Source organism: Puma concolor, chromosome A1 (genome assembly GCF_028749965.1).
Source record: "Puma concolor isolate L17-30 chromosome A1, mPumCon1.1.hap2, whole genome shotgun sequence".
Taxonomy (NCBI): Eukaryota; Metazoa; Chordata; class Mammalia; order Carnivora; family Felidae; genus Puma; species Puma concolor.
Genome location: NC_141667.1, coordinates 3,058,353 through 3,081,674, shown reverse-complemented (window position 1 = coordinate 3,081,674; position 23,322 = coordinate 3,058,353). Strand labels below are relative to the sequence as shown.

The window sequence follows — 23,322 nt, the reverse complement described above, 5'->3', positions numbered from 1 at the left end:
TTAACACATATTAAATTAAAGGAAATCAAAGGCATCCCACTAAGAATGAGACAATACCCATCTCATAAAATGTAATATTCCAAGTATTTTAGAATGAGATACAAAAGGAATTAATGACTCTCACTGTATGACAGGTTGGTTATATAACCATACTGGGGTGTGTGTGTGTGTGTGTGTGTGTGTGTGTGCACGCGCGCGCATTGTGCGTGCTGCGAAATAAAACAGATAGGTAATATTATCAGTGCTATGGAAATTAAATGTTTAGTAAAGAGAAGAAATAGAAGTATGAGACCAAACGTTAAGTCCTGTGATACAACATTTGAATTGGCAACATTCTTATGAATTCCTGTTCTTTACCTGAAGAAGTACCTGTCTTCTGGTTCTCTGGAAAAGTCCTCACATTATACCAAACAGGCAGCTGTGAGCAGAGGCACGGAACAGAACTTGATCTGGCAATCCTGCCCCAGGACAGTCGGCACGGATCCTTGGAAACCCTGCTGATTCCAGGTGGGGGGAAACTGGTTCACGAGATGAGGCAGGGGCATGTTTTGTACAGGAACACAAGGAAGCTCGAAAGGCAGACCGAGTTGTATCAGAAGGAGACAGGAGCCACGGGAAAGGGTTCCTTTTATTCAGAGATGGGATGATGTAGCACCACAGGCTGAGGCTGCACTCACCTCTGCTCAGTTTTCTGGAAGACTCTCAGAAAGCTTTAGGCCTCTGCTCCTCTGTAAGAGTGCAGATGGACCAAAAACCTAAATTCAGCTTTCACTGCTTCTGATTCCATCATACGGGCATTTTCCTTGTCTGCGTGCTGAGCAGTTGTAATGGTTTTTTAGTTGCTAAGACGTTGCCCACTCAGTCTGGTTGGAGAGGGAAAGGGGCGTGAATTTAAGAGCTCTCCAACTGTGAGTCCAGCCTACCCCTGGTTCCACACAGGTGAGGGTCACGCACATCTTCATTTCCAGCTCTGCCTTCGTGATGGTGGCCCTTCCTCAGCCCCCAGGGGGCCACAGGATGGCTGTTGGCCCCACGAGCTCTCAGGATTCCAGTGAGAGCTGGTTGGGTCTCCTGCGGGAGGGAAGCCCAGAGTCAAAAGTGGGTACCCGCCTGGACTCCCTCCCCTGTGCTCACAGTTGGGGGGCAGAGGTTCCCAGAGGTTGGGGAAGAGCTGTGGGGTTGGGGATGGGCTGTGCATGGCCGACCCGAGTTGACTGGCGGAGGGCTGATCGCACGGGGAAGTGACAGAACCCATGGAGGACAGCCTTTCACTTTCTTCTATTCTTGTTTTCTCTTATGGAGAAATAATATATATTATTTTTAAACTACACTGAGAAGTTTTGAAATTGTAGGAAACCCCACAATTCCTAAAAACAATCACCATCCTAAAAACGACCAAAATTCATGGTCTTTTGACAAACTTGGGTTGAAAACGGCATAGGGCCACAAGAGGAGGAAGGGAGAGCCCATGAAGCCCTTTCGCCGTGTGAATGACATTTGCTTCTAACAATTACAACTCCTCAATGGTTTGGATGCATATTGGGTCATCCCCTTTTTCTAAACTCAGCCGAAGTTAAATTTAAGTGAAACGACTCAAAGGAAAGAAATCTGGAATAGAGTAAGAATAAGAAAACTGGCTTTGACACCTGGATCTCCTTCTTTCTCTCTGTGTGTGGATCTCTCTCTCCCTCTCATATCTCTGCATTTTTGGCACTCTAAAGCTAATGAAATGCATGTACTTCCCTCTCATCTCCATGAGTCATGATAATGAAATGATAACACTACACGTAAGCATCGTAATGTGTCTTAAAAAATAAGGATGTCTCAGCCACTCAAACTGACCAGAAGACCAGACACTACCTCTGTTCTTCTAGGTTTTATTCTAATATCCTGTCTCTGCACATGTCTACACCACATCCATTTAGGCATTTTGGAGAAGAGCGTTAATTCAGACTTTTGTCAGGCAGGTTCTATTCAAATTCCCATCTTGCCGCTTAGGAACTGTGTGAACACAGGCACACCCTCCTTGAATTCTTTGGGTTCCGTGTCTTATCTGTACGAGAGAGGAACCGATATGTAGACTTAGGGTCTGTGCTCAGTAAGTGTTGCTCAGACTCTCTGAAAATAAAATTCCAGGTAAAATTACCTGAAAGGTGGTGAATGGAGGGAGTAGGATACATTGAATAATTTATATAACCAGATTTAGGAGTGGCCGAACTGAACTCCCGTCAGGAGTTTTCAGCTGATTTCAGGAAGCGGATTGTAAATTGCTCCTCTGGACTCTGGTTCTCTTTTATTCTGGGTTCAGTAAGGAAACAAATGAACAATCTTAAGTGGGGAAAATGTGTATGCATGTATACATATATGTGCCACTTTGTTAAGATTTGTCAAACTCCTCTCAAAACACATTAAAAAATTATCCTACTTCTCCTTCGTGACCCTGGGGCCCTCCATTTCCTTGCTCCAACCTGGAATGTTTGTTCCCTGGACGCATTCCATGTGCCATCCTGGGATTCTGGGGTGGTCTCTGCCTCCCTCCCACATTGGGTTCCATTTCCTGAAATGTGGTTTTCCATTTTGTTGATTCACATACTTGTTCTTGTAGAGCAAGTACTCCAGGTACCTTTTGTAGGAGGGCGTCTCAGTAAATGTAGATTACTGAGATTACTGTAGATTACGCTTAAATACCTGAAGGTGTCTTTAATTTCCCTTCATCCTCCTTGTCTAGTGGAGCTGGAATTGTAGATAAGAAAGGACTTTACTCAGACGCTTGCTCAGGCTCGTTCTTAGCCTGCCAAGATCATTGCTGATCGTGACTTCCACACCTGGAATGCTCTAGAATCTTCTCTTTGTTCTCAGAGTTCTGAGATGCCATAACAATGGGTGTCTCTGGAGGGGTTTATATTTTTATTATTTATTTATTTATTTATTTATTTATCATTCTTTTTTTTTAATTTTTTTTATTTGTCATTCTTTATACTGGGTGATCCACGGTCTCCATGTGGAATCTGGAACCATTCTGTGATTTCTTCGATTTTCTTATTTCTTATCCTCCATTTGTCTGTTTTGTCTTTGATTAGTCTGATAGTGGAACTCATGGACTGATCCTCAGTTTTCTCATCCTTTTTGCCCCCATTTTCTACCTCTTAGTCTTCTTGTTCTAACATATGAGTTTGTCAATTTTGTTTTCTCATCCTCTGAAAAAAATTCCACATACATATGTATAATTCATACGTTATACATAAACATACACATATTTGTAGATTATATATAATTCACAGATACACATATTTATACATTACATATATTAATTTCCCAGAGTATTCTCTTGTTTCTTAAATGTTTACTTTCCCAGCATCTGGTTCTTGGTCAGTGGATGCAAGTCTCCCTGGGGCCGTTTTCTCCTCCCTGCCTTGGCCTCGTTCACCTCGTGCTCTTTTCATCTCTGTCTGTCCTGGTCTCCGGCTTCCTTCGAATGTCTGGTGCTCCCTGGGTCTCCATGCACCGTTGAGAGGCAAGTGAGAGAGTCTTTCCAGGCTCTGGATGGAGGAGAGTCCGTGGCCTTGTGGTTCTGTTTTGAGGTGGTGGAGGATGGATGGATGTGCTTCACCAGGACTATCCGGATGTCAACACCTATGTGTCTTTTCTCCTACCCCGACTACTTCCTCAGATAGAAATCGTCAGTGTCTCTTGGGAAAGGAAAGCTGATCAGTCGGCAGTGGATGAACAGGAGTCCATGGATCCCCGTGGTCTGGGTTGCAGACTCCTGCTGAATCAGCTCTTGGGTACAGTTCTGACCTCCTGTTGCCTCTAGAATCATGACCGGTGCCATCCTAGTCAATGACCCCAGGGAGCGCCCTCCTCTGTGCCGCCTGGGTGGAGAAGGCTGGTCCCTGATGTACATGCATAGACAGGGGTCTGGGGGTGCTGATACTTCTGATGAAGGTGGGTTTGCCTTTGGGGCACCCGGGGGACTCGGTTGGTTGAGCATCTGACTTGAGTGTCGCTCAGGTCGTGATCTCACAGTTTGTAAGTTTGAGACCTGTGCCAGGCTCCAAGTTGACAGCATGCAGCCTGCTTGGGATGCTCTCTCTCCCTCTCTCTCTGCCCCTCCCCCACTAGGGCTTCATGTCAAGATAAATAAATAAACTAAAAAAAAATGGGTCCACTTTTCAAGACCCTCTGCGCTCTGCCTTCAGCGGGGCCTGGTGCCTTGATCGCCTGCACCTACCAGGCTTCTAGAACTTGGCCATGATACACCCCCCCCCCCACTACTGGGGGAGCTCTAATTCTGGTGCCCTGAAATCCGAACTCAGGCATTACTTCTAACTGGGAAAATGATGCTGCATGATCTCTAAGCTTCAGTCAAAAAAGAGGATGCAACTTGAGCCCTGTTAGGAAAAAAATAACAACCTCAGTGATGGAGCCCTGAGGGTGAGAAGTCCAAGGTCTCCATGTTGGGAGGAAGTCCCAACCACTGGGCAAGGTCAGGTACAGAGTCAGATTCAGACCTCCGGGCTTCAAGTCACCCTGAGGTTTTTGGGTCCTCCCAGCTCGGGCCCCAGACATCATGGAGCCGTGGCAAGTCTGCCCTGCTTGAATTCCTGTCCCTGTGGGGGTAGCCAGCCCATCAATAGGGACTAAAATACCACTCACCCTTGGATTCCCATTTCCAGTAATGTTTTCATGTTGTCTCCATCTTCTCGCATTTATTCTTTTTTTTTCTTTTCTTTCGTTCTTTTTTTTTTTTTTTTTCAGAGAGAGACAGAGAGAGTGAGAGTGAGGGAGTGAGGGAGGAACACAGGGAGAAGGAGAGAGAGAACTCCAAGCAGGCTCCATGCAGAGCCAGAGGCAGGGCTCGATCTCAAAACCATGCAATCGTGACCTGAGCAGAAATGAAGAGCTGGACGCTTAACCGACTGAACCCCCAGGTGCCTCTATCCTCTTTTTTTATTAGTCCGTTCGTTCACGTCCACACGCTCCCATTCTATTTGGTACTAATTCAACTTAGTATACATTTGATATATTCAGAATTGTTTGTTGCGTGAAAGAAAAAGAAAGAGCATGTCTGCCATGGTGGCTGTAATAAAACCCTCAATCCAGATCTTACCCTATATGAAATAATACAGATTGGCATTTACAGTTTTTGTGTCAGTCAATAGTTGACTGAGGCTGAATCCCAACCCACCCACCCGTGAGCAAAGCCTTCGGGGAACTGCGAATTTATCCGGGTCTCTGGTCTTTATGATCTGATCCAGGATGAGCACAACTCAGAAGAACCGTTCCCTCCATCCCTGTCCCAAGGCCCTCCTGCACCCTTGGGAAGGCGGCGGGCCCGTGCCAAAGCCGTGATGGGCTCCCTCCGCCGCCTGATTGATGAGGCCGGGGGCTGACTGACGTGGCTGAGCCATCCGTATTCATTGCCAAGACTGACAGCAGGGAACACTTTGGACTCTGTTTGCTGTTCTGTGGTCTGTTTTACAAAGTGTGCACAGACCTGACCTTACACCCAGGTATTAACTTACAAGCTGGGAGAACGTGGCCCGCGTTAAATGATGTCAAGTGTTTGATTCAAGTAATACATTACAAGGGATTTACGCCCTCTCCTAAAATGCAAGCCAAGGGAGCCTCTTTTCCTGTGCCCTCGAGCTTCTCCCAGCACTGCGTTTAGTCAAAGAAAGAAAACGTAACGCGGGATCTCAATACCACACACGCACGGTAGCAATAAATAGAGATGGACAGGTAAGCGTTCGAACCAGAAGGGCCACATTTCAAAAAGGAATTCTGTCTAAGTAGCATTTTACTTAAACACGTCTTGGTCTACAGGAATAAACTGTATACGTAACCGTTTTACTGGAACGCAGAATGCTGTCTTTGGGGCGTATTTTTCCTGATTACCCAGACTTTCTGTTAAGGTTACTTTCATACTTATTTGCAAAATAAATTTGAACTCGTTAGGGAAGATGTCTTCCCAAGTATAAAAGTCATGCATTGTCTGCATAATTATAAAGCAGGTTCAGAGCCTTGTAATTGTTTTTTTTTTTTTCCTTGATTTTTTCCTTCTTTCTTGATGAAGACAGTTCTGAGAATGTTCCTGAATGATCAATGCACTTTCTAAAACGAACCCCTCCTTCTTGTCCAAACCCCGAAAGTAAAGTCTTTAAAAATTGGAGCTCAAAGAGATCCTTTTTCTGTGTTGAAAGGAATGTAAATTAGTCTCTAAGAATTTGCCAGGAAAACTTTGTGCGGACATTCATCTCACAATGATTTAGTTAATACTTTTGCTTCCCAGAAGCCCTTACGTTAAACTACTTGAATACACCCCAAAAATACAACATATGGGGTGATTCACGAGCTGCCCTCTTTCCGGCTGCAGAGGTGCGGGTCCGTCAAAGAGGCGGGCCGGGCAGGGGGCAGGCCCCGAGCCAAGAGACCGCAGAGACCCTCCCTGCAGGCCCCCCGGCCATGCGGACAGCGTCCTGTAAATTCAGAATTCTCCCAGCGTGCAGACTTTCTCTCCAAATCAGGGGAGCTCCCGGGGACACCTGCAATCTCTTGACTCAAGGGCAAAGATGCAAACCTTCCTGACCTCGGAAAGAAAAGTATCTGCCGGCCTGCAAGAGAGGACATAACACGACTTGAAATAAGGCTTTCGAGGGGACAACTGACGTGCAGTCCTAAATCTCCCCGACCATTCGTTCAGCCCACGGTGCCGGGCTGGAGTCCTGCACAGCTGAACACACAAGGGGGGTGCAGGCCGGGCCCCCGTCCCCCCGCATCCCCGCGATTTCCCCGGAGTGCCCGACGACGTGCCTTCCTGCGTCGGCCGCGCCAGAAGCCCAGGGCGCGCGTGGGGAGAGCAGCCACGTCTGGGGACACGGCGCCCGAATGTCTTCTCCCACGCAGCGCCGCGTCACCAGCGGCCCACGTCTCCCCTGGGCTGTGTGAGCCTGTCCCCGAGGAGTTGGGCCGTCCAAGAGAGGTCTCGGCGCCCTGAAAGAACGGGATGAATCAACTGCTCTGTTCCTCCCTCTTTCGGCCGCCTTGGAGCTCAGGAGCCATCTGCCCTCACCAGTGACAACATGCTGCTTATTCAAATGAGGCCCCTCAGCACAAAGGTGGCCTCAGTGGCCGGTGCAGCTTGCGTCCCCAGCAGGAGCCCCCACTTTGTTTAAGCTTTGAAACTCTCTATCGGAGGCAGGAGAGAGTCGGAGTCGAGAGCACAAAGGGGACCCAGTGTCGCCTAATGCATGAGCCTTTCCCGCGGAATCCTAATGGCGCTGCGCTGAGAATTGACACAAACCGTAGAGGAATTAACAAGAGACGGTTCTTTCATTCAGAGAACGCGGTGGCTTCACTCCTTGTGTGGCTCCGAGCGCCGGGCTTTGAAAGGGCCTTTCATGGCCCAGGAAGAAAACGCGGGTGCGGGAGGGGACATTTCCCAGGCCAGCCGCGTGTGCCTAGCAACTGGGCCACGACGCTCCCAGTGCCCGCGGCCCGGCCTTCCCGGGCCTCCTCCGCGGGCTGGCCTCATAGACAGCGGCGGCCGGTGTGGGTGCGGCCCCATAATGAGGCTGCTGTGGGCTTCGCTCTGCTGCGTGTCATTGAGCAATGGGTCACCCGCGCAGTTCAAAGTGCGAGCCACTGAAAAGAGGCACAGTCGCTTCATTAACGATTTGTAAACAGTCTCCAGACCCGCCAACACCTGCACCGGCCCCGGGCGGGGGGCCAGCGGGGTGGGGGGTGGGGGTGGGGGGTGGGGGGTTCTCTGCCGCTCTGCCCGGGACCGCGGCCCCGCTGATGCCACAGAATCACCCCTGTCCCCGCGGGGAACCTTCACACGCCTTCCCAACAGCCTCAGGCCCGGGAAATCGTGCCTTTTTGCTGTTGAGAGGGTTTTTCAAAAGACACATGAGATCAGATTTGTATATATTCTAATTTTCGAGGGAGAGAGAGAGAGCACGGGCAGGAACAGATGAGGGGCAGAGAGAGACAGAGAGACAGAGACAGAGACAGAGAATCCCAAGCAGGCTCCACTCTGTCAGCACAGAGAGCCTGATGCAGGGCTCTATCCCATGACCCCAGGTTCCTGACCTGAGCTGAAATCAAGACTCAGATGCTTAACCGACCGAGCCACCCAGGTGCCCTAGATCAGAGTTTTTAAAACGTATTTATTTATTCTGAGGGAGACAGAGAGAGTGAGCAGGTGAAGGACAGAGAGCGAAGGAGAGAGAGAATCCCAAGCAGGTGCCACTCTCACCGTGCAGAGCCCAACGCGGGACTCGATCTCACAACCCTTGAGATCATGACCTGAGCCGAAACCGAGAGTCGGAGGCTTAAGCAACTGAGCCACCCAGGCGCCCCAGACTGGATTGCTTTAATGCCAATAGAAGTCACCCTTGTAATCACTGCAGCCAGCAGAAATTCACGTTTTCAAAGGCAGATGGCGGGATGCAGATAAAGGGGTGCAGAGGGCGGGGATGGTGTCTTCTGGGTGTTGGCGGCAGGGGCGCGCAGGGGGCTGGTTGTGCTGCGGGGACGCCGGCCACAGCCAGCCCCACCTCTCTGCCTCCTCCCCCGGGGTCCCGCCAGCTCCCTGTCACTGCTGCAGCCAGCAGGCCGTGCCTGCCCAGACTTCTGGGTGCGTCCCATGTCAAGACAGGGCTGGCCCGGGATCGGAGAGGGGTCTAGAAGATGCAACTCGCAAGCGGCCATTTTTCTGGCTGTGTGGCTGCTGTGTCATTTTGGTTACGATGTTCTTCAGAGGCTGTTGCGATAAGCACGGCTCCGCTGACCTGTCCCCAAAGGCTTGGTCTTTCCTTTGTCATTCCTTGGAGACACAGAGTTCCTAAGACGTTATTATCTCTGGGACCTAACGGTGCAGAGAGGGGAGTGGCCGCTCTGTGGTTCCTGGAAGCCCTGAGAGTCTAGAAGGTCATCCAGGAGACCACACAAGCCCACCATTCCCGAGCCCGTGGCTCTGAAGGGGCAGGGAGGCTGGGGACACAGAGTGGGGCAGGAAGAGAGTCAGGAGGGAAGGACAGGGTTGTGGTGGAAGGTGATGCAGGGGAGGCGGGCCTTGGGGTAGACGAGTGGGGCTCTAAGGGCATGGGTGTGTTTGTCCCAGGGACACCCCCTCCCTGCACAGATGGGTCACCACCCTTCCCCAGGGACAGAAAGAAGGAAGGTGCGAGCCAGGCCAGCCTCTGTCTCCCTCCCTCCACATCCCCACCCCTGCACCAGACCTGCCAGCCACCAGGTGTGGCTGCTTCGTTCGGTCCTCCCCCTCCTTCCTGTGTGTCCTCTTCAGCCTCAGCCGCTCCTCCCAGGCTCTTGTTCCAAGGGCAGCGCCCAATTGAACTGCCCTATTGTACCTCGAAACGGGCACAGGCAGCTGCTGTGGGACATTGGTGGTCGGTGCCTGGTCCCCTCTCCCCCTGCACTGTCTCCATTCAAGCCTCAGCATCCCCTTCTGGAGACACGTGGATGACCACGGCACCTGTAGCTCCCCTCCCTTTCCGGTGCAGACTCCGGCGGGAGACATCTTGGGGAGCACGGTGCCTAGGTCTCCTGGCCTGTCCGCTCTTAGAGCACCTGGTCACGCACACCTCCTGGGCGACATGATCACAGAATAATTGCCCACCTCTTTGAAGACGTACTTGGTACCGATCATCTCTTCTGGGCTCTGCTTGACCACAGCATGTCTGTTGAGACTCCTTTCCAAGGCATATTAATTCAGTCACAATTCATCCATCTACTGTGTGTGTGTGTGTGTGTGTGTGTGTGTAGAGGGATGTTTAGACTTCCAATAATGTTGAGGCTACACTTACTATGATTTACTTGGAAGTAATTATGCATATTGGTGGCTTGAGTTTGATACAGATACCATCTTAACACCTTAGATATTTAAAATATCCTCCACGCAATGTTGTCTCAATGAATTTTCTTTACCGCAGTGTCTGGAGATACGGTGTTCGGCAGGCACCTGTAACCGCGATCTGATTTATGGTGTGAAATAACACCTGACATTTATTAAACTCTTGCCCTGTGCCAGACACCCTGTTAAGTGCCTTCCATCACGAGCTCATCTTTCCCAAACCTTGCAGAACCACGCCCCATATGCTGCTTGGAGGGTAGAGTGAGTGCTGGGGCCGGGCTCGCAGAGGGTCCGCCTGGGGATGCCGGGAGCTCTAAGTCCCCCTTCGCTATGGGGCAGGATGTAGGTGGCTGTCGGTCATCTGACTCCCTGAACACTGTTGTCCCGGACCCCATCCCTTTCCCAAGATTATGCCCTTAACAGGAAGCGGCGGAGTGGAGTGTATGGGGTCGTTCAGGCAGGGACCCCCAGGCTATGGCAGACACGGCATCCCAAGTCGGCCCTCATCCCAGGCTGTGAAGGCTGGAGGGAAGGGCGAGGGAAGATACAGCCCGGAAACCGGTCCAGAAGGCGTCACACTCAACCAGATCTCTAGGGGACTTCTCACTGTGTCATTCATTCGTTTTGTCATTCGTTCATTCATTCATCTTTTTATAGGGTGCGATGCCCTGAGCCAAGCACGATAGACACGAACACTGGTTAGTCGAATACCTGGCCCTTTGAGGACACACGGTTTAGTTGTGGGTTGGAAAATTCTTCTCAAGCTTGCAAAGCTGGGATACTCTGAGGTGAAGGGGCTTGCAACGAGCTAGAAAGTTGTCTGAGCTGTGAGTTCTTCACAAGTGACTTTGCTTCCTTGTCCTGCCTCTTCATCAGCAGTTCTGGGGGCCATGATACAGGGCAACCGTATGGCGCTGGCCATATCATTTGCCGGCACAGAGGCAAGAACAGAGCAAACCCTGAGAGCAGGTGTAGAATCAATTGACCCTTCGGAGCCGTGGTCTACTCTTGATGGAATATGATCTGCCTGCTAATCCCAACTCCACGGAAACAGGACGTGACAAGGGCACACGGCTGCTCCCCATTTGCTTGATCCTTGTCTCACACGAGCACACACTCCTCGCTTCTGCCCTCCTGCTCTCCTCTCTTCCGCCCTCAGCTCTCTGCCCATGTCCACAGCCTCAGCCATCCAGGAAATCTCACACCCTGCATTGCCCCTGCACACTCAGAGTGAGCACGGAGGCCCAGGTGATGTTCTTAGAAGGTTGGGTAATAGCTTCAGTGTGTTTTAACATTTCTGGAGACAGAAGGTGATACTGGATGCTTTAAAAAGTATGGAGTATTGCTTGCCTGAGTCTTTGTGGTTGGACCACATGACTAAGCTGGGCCGGCACTGCCATTCACAGCTCGTTGGGACCCATCGAGCCTTATAGCTTTGCCAGCATGTGTGTGTGTGTGTGTGTGTGTGAGAGAGAGAGAGAGAGAGAGAGAGAGCTGTCTCCCGAGATGCTTGCATTTCTACAGACTTCCATCTTTAGGACAGCAACTGGGGAGATTGGAGAGAGAATCTTGGGACCAATGGATGAGCAGCATGAAAGACAAACGGACACAGATCCGCCTGTAAGAAACTCACACAGTATATCCTTAAACTTTTCCATGTGTTCCATTAGGTCCTGACCCACCTCGGAGACCCCGTCTACACATACAAATCTGCACAGCCTGGGACCGGTGCGGGCTGGCCTGGTACCAAGAAAAACGATGAAATGCATTTTCTGCTCAAATTTTATAAGCGTCTGGGTTCTTAAACCCTATAATTTGCAGGGGTGGGGGGTGGATGGAGTCCAGTCGCCGCTTTCTCTACCTCTGCCTGGGGTAAGAGATGGTCGTGTGGAAGGGGAGGGTTCGGATTCGGGGATGATTGGAAGCGGGTCTAAGAGGCAGGGCAGACCCCGGCAGGATGAGACTGAAAGCTTAGCCATCACTGTGTTCACGTGGTCAGATGTCGTTTCACCAAGAAGCTGACATTGGATATGAGGCTGTGTCACAGGATGTAAGGAACACTCTAGGTGCGTGGCTCCGTTTGTGACCCCAGGTCCTTCTTTGCTCTTATCAGCAGGGTAGTACCTCCGCCTGCCTTAGTCTCGTGTCTCTGGAAGGTGAGGCGTTCTGGTCATAAGAGCAATGGGTCCAGGCATAGAGCCGTCACCACAACCTTCTCCCTCCACCAAAGTGTCATGGGCAGTGGACAGCTGATTTTTGGTTCACCTCCCACGCCTTTCCTGGGGAACTTGTCCCTCTGTCTCCCCTGTGGTTGCAAGAGTCTGTCGATCGTGATGCTCGGCCCCGTCCCCTCTTGTGGAGGACGGGCCGCATGGCCCAGCCCTGCACAAAACAATTTCCCGTCACTCTGGCAAGGACACAGGCGGGCCCGGCGGGCCCATTTGTGGCCATCACTGGGATTGGTAGAGGGACGCTCAAAGAAAGAGCTTCCCTCACCCCAGGGCCGATGACCAGGGTGGGTGTTCCTTTGTGGCTACGCCGAACAAGTCAGTCTGTGGTGGAAAATGAGGAGACCCACGTGCATAGATAGGTGAGACGTGGGGAGATAAATACAAAGGAGAGGAGGCGTTCAGACAGGCCCCGTGTGGGCTTCTGGGGCCAGCCCTGAGTCCGCTTCTATCCCCGTGGGCAGGCGCGGGCACCTGTCTGCGTGTGTCGGGCCTGTGTGCGCGCGCACATGTGTGCCCACAGGTGTGGCCTCGTTTACAAGGCTGGCAGGCTCTGGACCGTTCCCTCCACGCCTCGAACCGTGAGTCGCTACTTCTGTCATGTTTGGAGAGCGCAGGCTAGAGTATCTCAGGGTTTTGTTTCCAATTCTACCATTTTATAAAGTAAAGGGTTTAGAGGAGAAAGCGGTAAAAGAGAAAAATGAAAAACAAAACAAAACAAAACAAAACAACTAAATGCTTTTAACCATCTACCTGAATGTAATAATGGGCTAAGACGGCACGAAATTCAAGTCTCACGTACACGAACAGGTGCATCACTGGTATTTGCACTTACTAAACACGTCCTCCTCCAGCAGGAAATTCACATGCGCGACATGTTATTCACATGTTACTTTTGTCACCGGCCGTAGTATGTCTTGTGTTACAGGTGTTCACGCATGAATCTAACTTTCCTTCTTGGTGATTTCTTGGGGACCCGGAATAACCTCGGCATCATCTGGCATCCAGTCTGGAGCCCTGGCAATCCAGTGAGCGAGGCTCCGTGGACCCGTGCTAACTCGCTCTGGGGACTTGGAGGTGGTGGGGCTCCTCCCCACCCCCACCCCCTTTATCAATCCCACTTGCAGAATTGATCTCAAGTTTGGCTACTCTTGGATGAGACAGAACCTGCTCACATGGGCCTCCAAAGCACCTATGGTTAGGGTGTTTTCCCCCTAAATTCTTCTTTCTCTCACGGCAGCTCGTGAATCGTTTTAACTGAGTGTGCCATTTCCTTCGTGTTTCCACATTTGCCTCCTCGGATGCTGGAGGTTTGTATTAAATACATCGGCAATATTGAAGGTCCTGGGCCATCTGCACGGAAGGGTTTGGAAGCTTACCTCCAGCCCAAGCCCTTGAATTTCTGTGAGTCCCTATTGAAATATCATCACAGGAATTATCTTGCAAGTTAGCCCTTTAACGATTTGCAAACAGAAGGGGTGCCCTTAATTTTAATTCATGTTTTGAGTCAGACCTTACGTTCTGCTCAATTATATCTTAAGGACTTTTTTGCCAAAGGTATTTAGAGCCCAAGGGCTTACTCTTCTTGGATATAAAGGATTTGATGTCTATAGCCCTTAATAAAGTGGGCAGCAATTATTAATATAGTAATACTTTATTAGTTGAACCGAAACCAGAGATAGAAATGTTTCAACGTTTAGACTTATAACATTAAAGCCAAATTAAAATAAGTCCAAGAAAAAGTCTGTGAACTTAATTTAGCTGAGTTCTACATTTTCAAAGGAGAACCAGTGATTTCGTTACTCCTGGTGGTTAAAAAGGGCAGAACAGCGCTGAACTTTGCATTTCTGGACGTACCAGTCTTTCATTAAATCGGAACGCCGAAGCCAGCAAAACTTGTCGTGAACAGAAAGTGGGGCGTTGTGCCAGTGTCACATGCCTCCCAGAGGCCAGCCCCCGCGCCCGGGGCTGGCCAGAGCCCTCCGCTCCCCGGTGGCCGGCGAGAACCCGGCGCTGGGAGCTTTCCCGGTGCAGCGAGAGGAAATTGCAGCCGACCCTTCTTTACATGCAGGCAATTAGCAAACCGTATAAATTTCAGAGGGAAGTGAAGGGCTCTGAGTCTTTGAGAAGCGTGAGAGTTCTTGGCTACGGAGTCACTGACCGCAGAAAAAGTGTCACTGTGGCGACAGCCCCGGTGACCACGGCTACGGGGAGGCATCCTCTTTACGTGCAAGTATTCATCTCACGTGCGGGTTCTAGGCCCAAACGCCCTGGAAGATGATGGCAAGAATTGCCCCCAAATACAGAAAGATGTAAACACACCCAGGACTAAGTGTCTGCGTTTTTAAACATCCTTCCAAGAGGCGCATTAGAATTCTCCGAGGAGGGATTATTCCTTAACGAGTTACCTGAGGTAAATGGAAAAATGGCAGAATTTTCCATCTAAAATGGGCACCGGGGGGTTGTTTGGGTGGTTTTGCAAAATCTGCTCGGGTTCTGTGCCCGGTCAGCACCTCCTTTCGGGGTTTGGAAGTCACAGGGCTGGTAGAGGGCCGCACCTGGCCAGGTGAGGGGGGCGACGCACCCCTCACTTCCCCAGTCCCCAAGGCTGGGGGCCGGGGGACTGAGCCTGCAGGAGTGCTGTGGTATTCTCACCGTTCCCTGCCGTCTCCTCTGTGTCAAATCAGCATTTTGTCCTCACGACGGATCCAACGTTGCCTGTCACGGCGTCTTCTACTTTGGGCATCTCCATGCCGTAAACATCAGTAGAGCACAGTATAGTTCTGAGTGACCAAAGCGAGATTTTAACATATGTGTGCTTTCACTTCTAAAAATATCCACAAATCGAGGTGCCTGGGGGGCTTAGTCCATTAAGCTTCGACTTTTGGTGTCAGCCCAGGTCAGGACCTCGCAGTTTGCAGGACTGAGCCCCACGTCGGGCTCTGTGCTGGGCACACAGTCGGCTTCTGTCTCTGTCCCTCTCTCTCTGCCCCTATGCCGCTCTCTCTCTCAAAATAAATACACATTTAAAAATATCTACAAATATGTTTTGATTTGCCAACATAGCGGTAAGAAGCATGACTTAATTTTTACATTCGGAACAAACGTCTGTTGTGTGTGCGTCCGTGTGTGTGTGTGTGTGTGTGTGTGTGCGTGTTTGCGTGTGCGTGTCTGTAGGGACTGAGTGCTTCAGGTTTGCACGGTGAGCGGTGTGCCAGAGTCCAAGGGCAGGAGGAGGTAGCCTGGCTCTGCCTCCCCCTTCGGGTTTGCAAGAAGGAGAGACGGGCCTCTGTCAGGGTGAAAACCGCGGGACCGTCCAAACGTTGGAGGCGGGGGCAGCGCCCGTCCGAGTGGGAGGTCTAAGCCACAAGCCCCTGTCCCTGGGAGAAGCGTGTGCAGCTGGGGAGAGAACGAGTCTAACAGTTTGGCGGGGGAGCCGCTGGTCGCAAAGGTGCTCTCACCAGAGACAGTGAAGCTTCGTACTTTAGGGACACCAGTGGGCTCGCCAGAAATGGCCCTCGCAGGATGCTTGATTGCCGCCGGTCTCCTAGACGAGCAGCCCCAGCGCCTGGACCCGGCGTCAGCCCACGGGCCTGACACTCTTCTCCGTCGCGGGCCTGGAGGACGACGCGGGGCCGGCAGGCCCCATCCACGCCGGGGCTAGAAGTTCCGCTTTCTCCCCGCTGGGCCCAGCTGCGGGCTCTGCGGAGCCACCCGCCACCGCGCGTCCTGCAAACTAAGTCCCGCTCCACGCCACGTCGCGTGGCCGCCAGCGGGGCCGGGGAGGTGAGGGCGGTGGGTTCCCGCACGCTGCACCCGGCTTCTCACCTGTGCCTCGCGCTGGCCACGTGCCCGCCACGGGCCTTTCCACCGCGGATCCACGCGTCTTCTGGAAGGTGTCCTCTCGGGGCTGTGCCGCTACCTCTTTCCATTGATTCCTGCCTGGCGGATTCACTGGAGCCCCAGGGGGAGGGGACGTGCGGAGGGGCCCCTCGGGCAGGGGCAGCGCGCGGGACCTGCGGTCAGCCCTGCCCGGCTGTGTCTCCACGGACCCCCAGCGCCCAGCACCCTAACGGGGGAAGCAGCTCCTCAGTCCCTCGGGCTCTAGGAATTTTCCAAACAGCTTGCCACGATCCCAGGGACAGACGGCTAGAGCTGAAACTCAGACCCACCTCCCTGTTGAACGGGTGTCTCCTTCCGGGGCCAGTGCGCTCTGGCCCCGTGGCTGCCGTGTTCATGGGACCACTTCCAAATGGGACCTAGGCTCATAGATTTGCCTGCTGCGGCCCGTACCTGGGTCTCCGATCTCCTTGCAGGCAAGGGTACAGCCGGAAAGGTCACAAAGGAACACTTGCCTTCCAACACAACCAGAAACAACAGCCACAAAGCAGGACTTTGGAGGCTCACCGAGGGATTTCACTGGAGCCACTGCACAGCCGTGGAAACAGGGCTGACGGCAAACTTCACATAGACCACTTCTGTTTGCAAACCCAAAGTCCTCCCTCATGAAAATTTATGGTAAATTTTCCAGCAGCGTAAACGAGTACCCTTAAAAACCTTTCCAGACAGACTAATAAAATGCAAGCTCATTCAGAAAAGAAAAAAAAAAAAAAACCCAAAAAAAACCCTCTCTGCTTTCCTGAAAAGTGATCCACCCTTAAAACTGCTAGGATTCTTTGAAAAAGATAAAGAAAGGGGCTAACAAATTGTGAGGGAAGACCGAGGTGTCAGGAATGAGGAAGCTGAACAGCACGAGGAGCTGGAAAGGAGTGTGTGGGAGGACAGAGGGGTGCTCAGGCCCCCGCCCAAGCATGTGCACAGTTCCAGGAGGCCTGACCAGTAGTGGGCCACTCAGTGTACAAGGGGAAAGACAAACTCGGTTAGATACCAATACAGGTTTAATGAGAACTGCAGGATAGTGTTTGACATTGGGCAGCAATCAACCTATATACTCTTACCCTAGGTAATTGCTAAAGAATATGTCTGACTTCCCTCAGCAATGAAACAAGCAGGAGAGTCATAAAATAATGTTACTTTCTTTTTTTTAAATTTTTTTTAACGTTTTATTTTCATTTTTGAGACAGAGAGAGATAGAGCATGAACGGGGGAGGGGGAGAGAGAGAGGGAGACACAGAATCGGAAGCAGGCTCCAGGCTCCGAACCATCTGCCCAGAGCCCGACGCAGGGCTCGAACCCACGGACCGCGAGATCGTGACCTGAGTCGAAGACGGACACTTAACCGACTGAGCCACCCAGGCGCCCCAAATAATGTTACTTTTGAAAAACAAATAATCCAGTGAAGAAATGGGCAGAAGACATGACTAGACAGTTATCCAAAGGAGACATCCAGTTGGCCAACCAACACATGAAAAGATGCTCAACATCCCTCATCATTGGGGAAACACAGACCAAAACCACAATGAGGTACCACCTCACACCTGTCAGAATGGCTAAAATTAACAACTCAGGAAACAACAGGTGTTGGTGAGGATGCGGAGAAAAGGGGACCCTCTTGCACGGTTGGTGGGAAGGCAAACTGGGGCCGCCGCTCCAGAAGGCGGCGTGGAGGTTCCTCAAAAAGTTAAAAATAGAACTACCCTGCGACCCAGCAATTGCACTACTAGGTATTTATCCAAAGGACATAAAAATGCTGATTCAAAAGGGTACATGGACCCCAGCATTTATAGCAGCACTATCAACAATAGCCAAAGTATGGAAAGAGCCTGTGTCCGTGGACTGACAAATGGATAAAGAAGATGTGGTATACACACACGCGCACACACACACACACACACACACACACACACACACACAATGGAATATTACGCAGTGATCAAAAAGAATAAAATCTTCCCATTTGCAACAATGTGGATGTAATTAGAGTGTATTATACTAAGCGAAAGAAGTCAGTCAGAGAAAGACAAATATTATGATTTCACTCGGATGTGGAATTGCAGAAACACAACAGATGAACATAGGGGAAGGGAAGGAAAAATAAGATGAAAACAGAGGCGGAGGCAAACCATAAGAGACTCTTAAATACGGAGAACAATCTGAGGGTTGCTGGAGGGGTGTTGGGTGGGGGGATGGGCTAGATGGGTGCTGGGCATGAAGGAGGGCACTTGTTGGGATGAGCCCTGGGTGTCGTATGTAAGGGACGAATCACTGCGTTATACTCCTGAGACCAATACTACATACATGTTAACTAACTTGAATTTAAATACAAAAGGATCATGTTACAGATCTCTGTGCAAATGAGATGACAAAAACTCATCTTACGGGGAAACCTAACTACACATATGAAATGTGTTTCTAAACATGCACAAGATACAGTCCTTACATACAAAATGTTATACCCGTGTCCTCGCTGGACACATAGATCGCAATTTTGTCACAGTCCAGAACAGTTCTATCTGATGTAGAAATACAACAAATGACAGTGCAAGAAACAGCAAAATGCAAAACAAATGCAAATAGTATTTCAGTATTTGGGGACAGATGAAATTGTCACTATGCTATCGAGATTCTCTAATAGGGTCGTTTGCTTTAATTTAACTTAAGGGAAGGAATTTCCCTTTGAAATCTTGCACGGCCTTGAAGCAATTAGTTGCAAATAAGAGGGTATAAAAGGGCAACCATGTAGCTATTGTAACTGATCCTCTGGGCGCGAAGATGCTTGTGCTGTGTGCTTTCTGCCAAGGTAGGGTCACAGCCCGTACACGTGTGTGAGTAGGCGATTTCCGCTTAGACAGGAACAATCAGGAAGCGTAGATCTATTTGTGTCTGTACCGTGTTTACGTCGTGTTTCAAATCGATACTAGTTGGCATTCATGAGATTCACTGGTATTCAACTTGCTGCCTCACTTTCTTGGGGCTGTAGAAACATCCCCCTTAGAGCATGATCTCGTGTGAACAATTGTCAGATAAATACAGGAGCCGGGAGTGTTCTGTGCAGCTGTGTGGTATTGGTATTTAATGCCCAAAATGTTTGCTTTTTTCCCCCTTAAATTTATTTATTTTGAGAGAGACAGAAACAGTGCGAGCAGGGGAGGGGCAGAGAGAGAAGGTGAGAGAGAATCCCAAGCAGGCCCTGCATTGTCAGTGCAGAGCCCAGCGCGGGGCTCGAACCCACGAACGATGAGATGATGCCCTAAGTCAAAACTGAGACTCGGATGCTTAATGGACTGGGCCACCCAGATGCCCCTGCTTTTTTTATGGTTGTGCCCAGCTTAACCTGCCGGGATTACAAAAGTGCTACATACAGCCCTCTTCCCGCAATGCTTCACTGCCTGCCTCCTTTGCCACCTTGGTCCCCAGCATGCTTTCTCCCTGCTGCACAGGACCAGCTCAGCTCCTGACTTTGGAGCTTCTCGCTCTGCAGCTGCCATGCTTCTTCTCTGTACCCAGCTGCCTGAAGGCCCAGGAGGGAGGATGCCTGCTTAGCAAGGGGCCACCCCTGGGCATTAAAGTGGGCAAGGCAGGCCCTTCCTTCCAGCCTACCACGCTGGCACAGGTCGGTTCCGCCCCAACCCCACAGAGCACAGCTGACACCTAGCGCGCCAGTCATTTCCACTTGGAACTGGGACAGGTGAGGAAGCAGGAGGCAGGCTCTGGTGAAAGGTGTGGTTGAGGGGCAAGGGCCCCCCCACAACCGTGGCCTGAGATGGGGCCACAAGACCCCACTCTCGTGGAGCCATGACAAAAGGCCCTCTTCCCCTGGCTCCACACAGGCTTTAAAGAGTCTTGCAGGGTAGTGTAGGACGAGTGGGGGGAGAAGGGCCTGTCCAAGGGGCAGGCTCTGTGACCTTGGACAAGTTGTATAATCACCCAGAGCTCAGCTGTGACTAAGGCAATCCTGCGGAGTAACCACCTCGCGGCTGGCTTGATACCTCCTAGAAGTTCAACACACGCTAGTCATCTCTTCTTTCCCATCGCCAGCTTTGAAAGCATCCACTGGCTGGCAGAGTGGCTGAAATTGAGTCTGTTATTAGCAAACAAGGACACGGTGGAGGTACCTGAACTCTGTGGAGCTGGTGAAGGTGTGGGTGACAGGAGCCACCCTGGAGAGCTCTTGGGTAGCCCCTGCGGGATGGAAACGAACCCATGCAGATGCTGGGGACCAGTGCCTTTATTCCAAGACATGTTCATGTGTGGTCTTGGAACATGTTCACAGACTTTTCGACACACCCCTTCTCAAGAGTTAGAGATTGGTTTCTACCCCCTTGTGTGTGGACTGGACTTAGTGACTCGCTAAAGAAGAAATGCAGCAGAAGTAATGGGCTGCCACTTCCGAGGGTAAAAAGACACTGGCTCTTGTCTTGGCTGTGCCTGTGTCTCCCCTCACCCTCTCTCTCTCTGTCCTCTCTGTCCCTGTGTCTCTTTCTCTTGATATCTGTCTCTATCAATTTGTGTCTTCATTTCTCTCTCTCTTTCTCTGTCTTTGTATGTTTCTCTCTCTGTCTCTGTCTCTGTCTCTGTCTCTCATCACTTGTTCTAGAGGAAGTCAGCTACTATGCCATCAGATCCCTCAGGTAGCCTATAGACAGGCCTATGTGATCAGGAGCTCAAGCCAGCAGCCAAGAGCCAGAGACGACCTGGGGCCCATGAAGAGCCATGAGATTGAGCTTGAAGGGGGGTTTTCCCCTGGTAGGACCTTCAGATGAGACTACAGCCTCAGCCAATCACTCAAGAGTTTTATTACAGCCTTGTGAGAGATCCCAGCTGAGTGGACTCCAGGTCCTGACCCCCACGCTTGTTGTTTTGATTGCAAAGTTCTGGGGGGTATTTTGTTATGCAGCAATAGCTAACTAGTACAATACCTTTCAGAAAGGGGTACATACATGCACTTCTTGACTTACCCAGAAATGCTTACAGCAGCATTGTTGGCAATGACCCAATATCTGTAAACAAGGGAGTCGATATCTGGGTTGTGCCTGTGCATCTGTGCTATTCCACCTTTGCATGTGAATAAGAACAAACCAAGTACGGCCACGTGCCTTGACAGGAGCGAATCTCAAATGTGGGGTCCGGTGCGAGAAGTCGGACACGAGGGCCTACACACCATATTCTATTATGGAAAGCTGCACAATAGAAAAAAGAAACATTTGTGTTATTAGGAGGCGGGAAAGAGGTTAGCTTATAACACCAGACCTGAAGTGTGTAATTTGTGACCTAAGTGGGTTAGATTTGACCTTTTCCGGGGAGGGCTGGTATGCAAAGGCTTCAGCCTCTGTCGCGCCTGCTCAGCTCTGCCTTCAGGGCACCACAGAGGCAGCCTCAGGAAATACATAAGCAAATGGGCCTGACTGCATCCCAATAAAAGTATTTACAAAAGCAGCTACAGTTTGGACTTGGGCCCAGGGGCCAGAGTTTGCTAAATCCTGCTTAAAATCTGGTAATTCCAAACACTGACCGTGTTGAAGTACAGTTTTATCATTTCAGAGCTTTCAGACCTATGCTTAAATGAAAACAAGACAATATTTCAGCTTCATTTCTCCTATTTAATAGAAGAAATAAACAGAGTGTGGAGTGAGAGACGCTAAACTTTCCAAACGCTCGTGAAGGCCTTCTAGCTCAGGGTTGGGAGTGAGGAGTCAGTGTGGCTCCCTGAGGTCGAAGTGTTCAGGCCCCACGCAGCCAAAGGCCCTGCTCGGGCTGCTGGATGAGGTTCCCAGTGCGGGGTTCCAGTCCCAGCTTCAGCCTAAGCTCCTTGATCCCCAGTCACCAGATCACGGAGCCACAGTGAGAAAATAAACGTCTTTTCACCTTGATATAAACTAAAATCTCTCTTTTTTTAATTTTTTTAAAAATGTTTTTATTTAGTTTTGAGACAGAGAGAGACAAAGCATGAGCAAGGGAGGGGCAGAGAGAGAGGGAGACACAGAATCCGAAGCAGGCTCCAGGCTCCGAGCTGTCAGCACGGAGCTCGATGTGGGGCTTGAACTCACAGACTGCGAGATCATGACCTGAGCTGAAGTCAAGAGTGGGCCGCTTCACTGACTGAGCCACCCAGGGGCCCCTAGATCCGAGGTTTCCAAAGTAGAGTTGGTAACACCTTCAAACACATTTTGGGATAATTGTGATAGACTGTATACAGATGACTATTAAAAATCCAAAGGAAAATGAAACACATAGAACAATATATTCTGTCTTTATTTCTCATTGGAAAAAAGAAGTTACCGAGAAAGGGCACTGCTGTGATCTTTACCCCCACTCTGTGAGATGTCTGAGCTCACCGGACAAGGCCACCTGATCCTGTAGGACGCGTGTCTGGGGACGGAGAAGCCCAGGTCATGGAATCCGCCCTTCACCGATGACAACGGCACCAGTCTCCCTCGTTCCACGTCCTCTGAGCATAAATATCACTAGGTGACAACACGCGTGTGCTGTGGGGCCAGGAAGCTCTTGCCAGCTGTACACACCCCGAGTTGTTTTCCTGTACCGGCTTCCAAGTAAAGTCTGCAACATGCAACATTCTACTAAAACAACCCATAAACTGTCCCCAGCAGTGGACAAAAGGAGAGATGCCTTCCCTACTTATCACCAGAGCAGCTGAAGTGCGGTCTAGCTGAGGGCGAAAGGGATGTCTGCCATCAGACGTCCACACATGTGGCAGAGTGTGGCCAGAGATGGCACGTCATGGCCGCACAGCCTGATGGCGGGAGAAGGTAGGCGGGACACACGTCCCTCCAAGCTCTGGGCCTGTTGATGTTTTTTCCAAACAAACAACTGGCTCTCAAGCCAGTAACCGAGTGACCACACTGGAGAGGCTGACACGGCAAGAATGTTCAGTCTTCTTCACGATAGGACGTTTTAAAATCCCGAGTGCATTTTAGGACCCAGGTCTAAAGAAAGTGGTCAAAATAAAAAAAATGAAATAAAATGAAATAAAATAAAGCTGTGCTGGGCCCTAGACAGGGAGCAAAAGCGTAAGCGTCGCTTTGGCCACTGGGCTGGTCAAGTGAGACTTTTATTATCTGTTAGTGTCTCTTCCCGGATGGTATCTGTACCAGGTAGAGCACCAAGATAAAGGTTAACTTAATTTCAGTTCCACTGTCATCAAGTGACTTCAAAAAACTCACAATGTCATGGAGCACCATATCAAGCAATCACTACGTCCATGGAAACCTGCGGGTCACAAGGGCGTCAAGCAGACGAAGACTAAAGGAAGAACCCATCTCCTAGGTTCATCCGTGGAATGTCTACCAGATTCTGTGC

At 50.5% G+C, this 23,322-nt stretch overlaps 1 long non-coding RNA gene across 3 annotated transcripts; it reads right to left on the bottom strand.

Moving 5' to 3' along the window:
- Positions 1-610: 610 nt before the first annotated feature.
- Positions 611-2,816, bottom strand: LOC147583993 (uncharacterized). Of its 3 annotated transcripts, XR_015255063.1 has the most exons (5): positions 2,689-2,816; positions 2,147-2,298; positions 1,861-2,053; positions 1,206-1,293; positions 611-1,071 (listed from the first exon to the last, which is right to left on the bottom strand). It is a non-coding gene; the product is annotated as an uncharacterized LOC147583993 (long non-coding RNA). The 3 variants fall into 3 exon arrangements; XR_015255062.1 differs by lacking the exon at positions 611-1,071 and having other exon boundaries at positions 1,104-1,293; XR_015255069.1 differs by lacking the exon at positions 611-1,071 and having other exon boundaries at positions 1,104-1,293; positions 2,147-2,290.
- Positions 2,817-23,322: the final 20,506 nt, after the last annotated feature.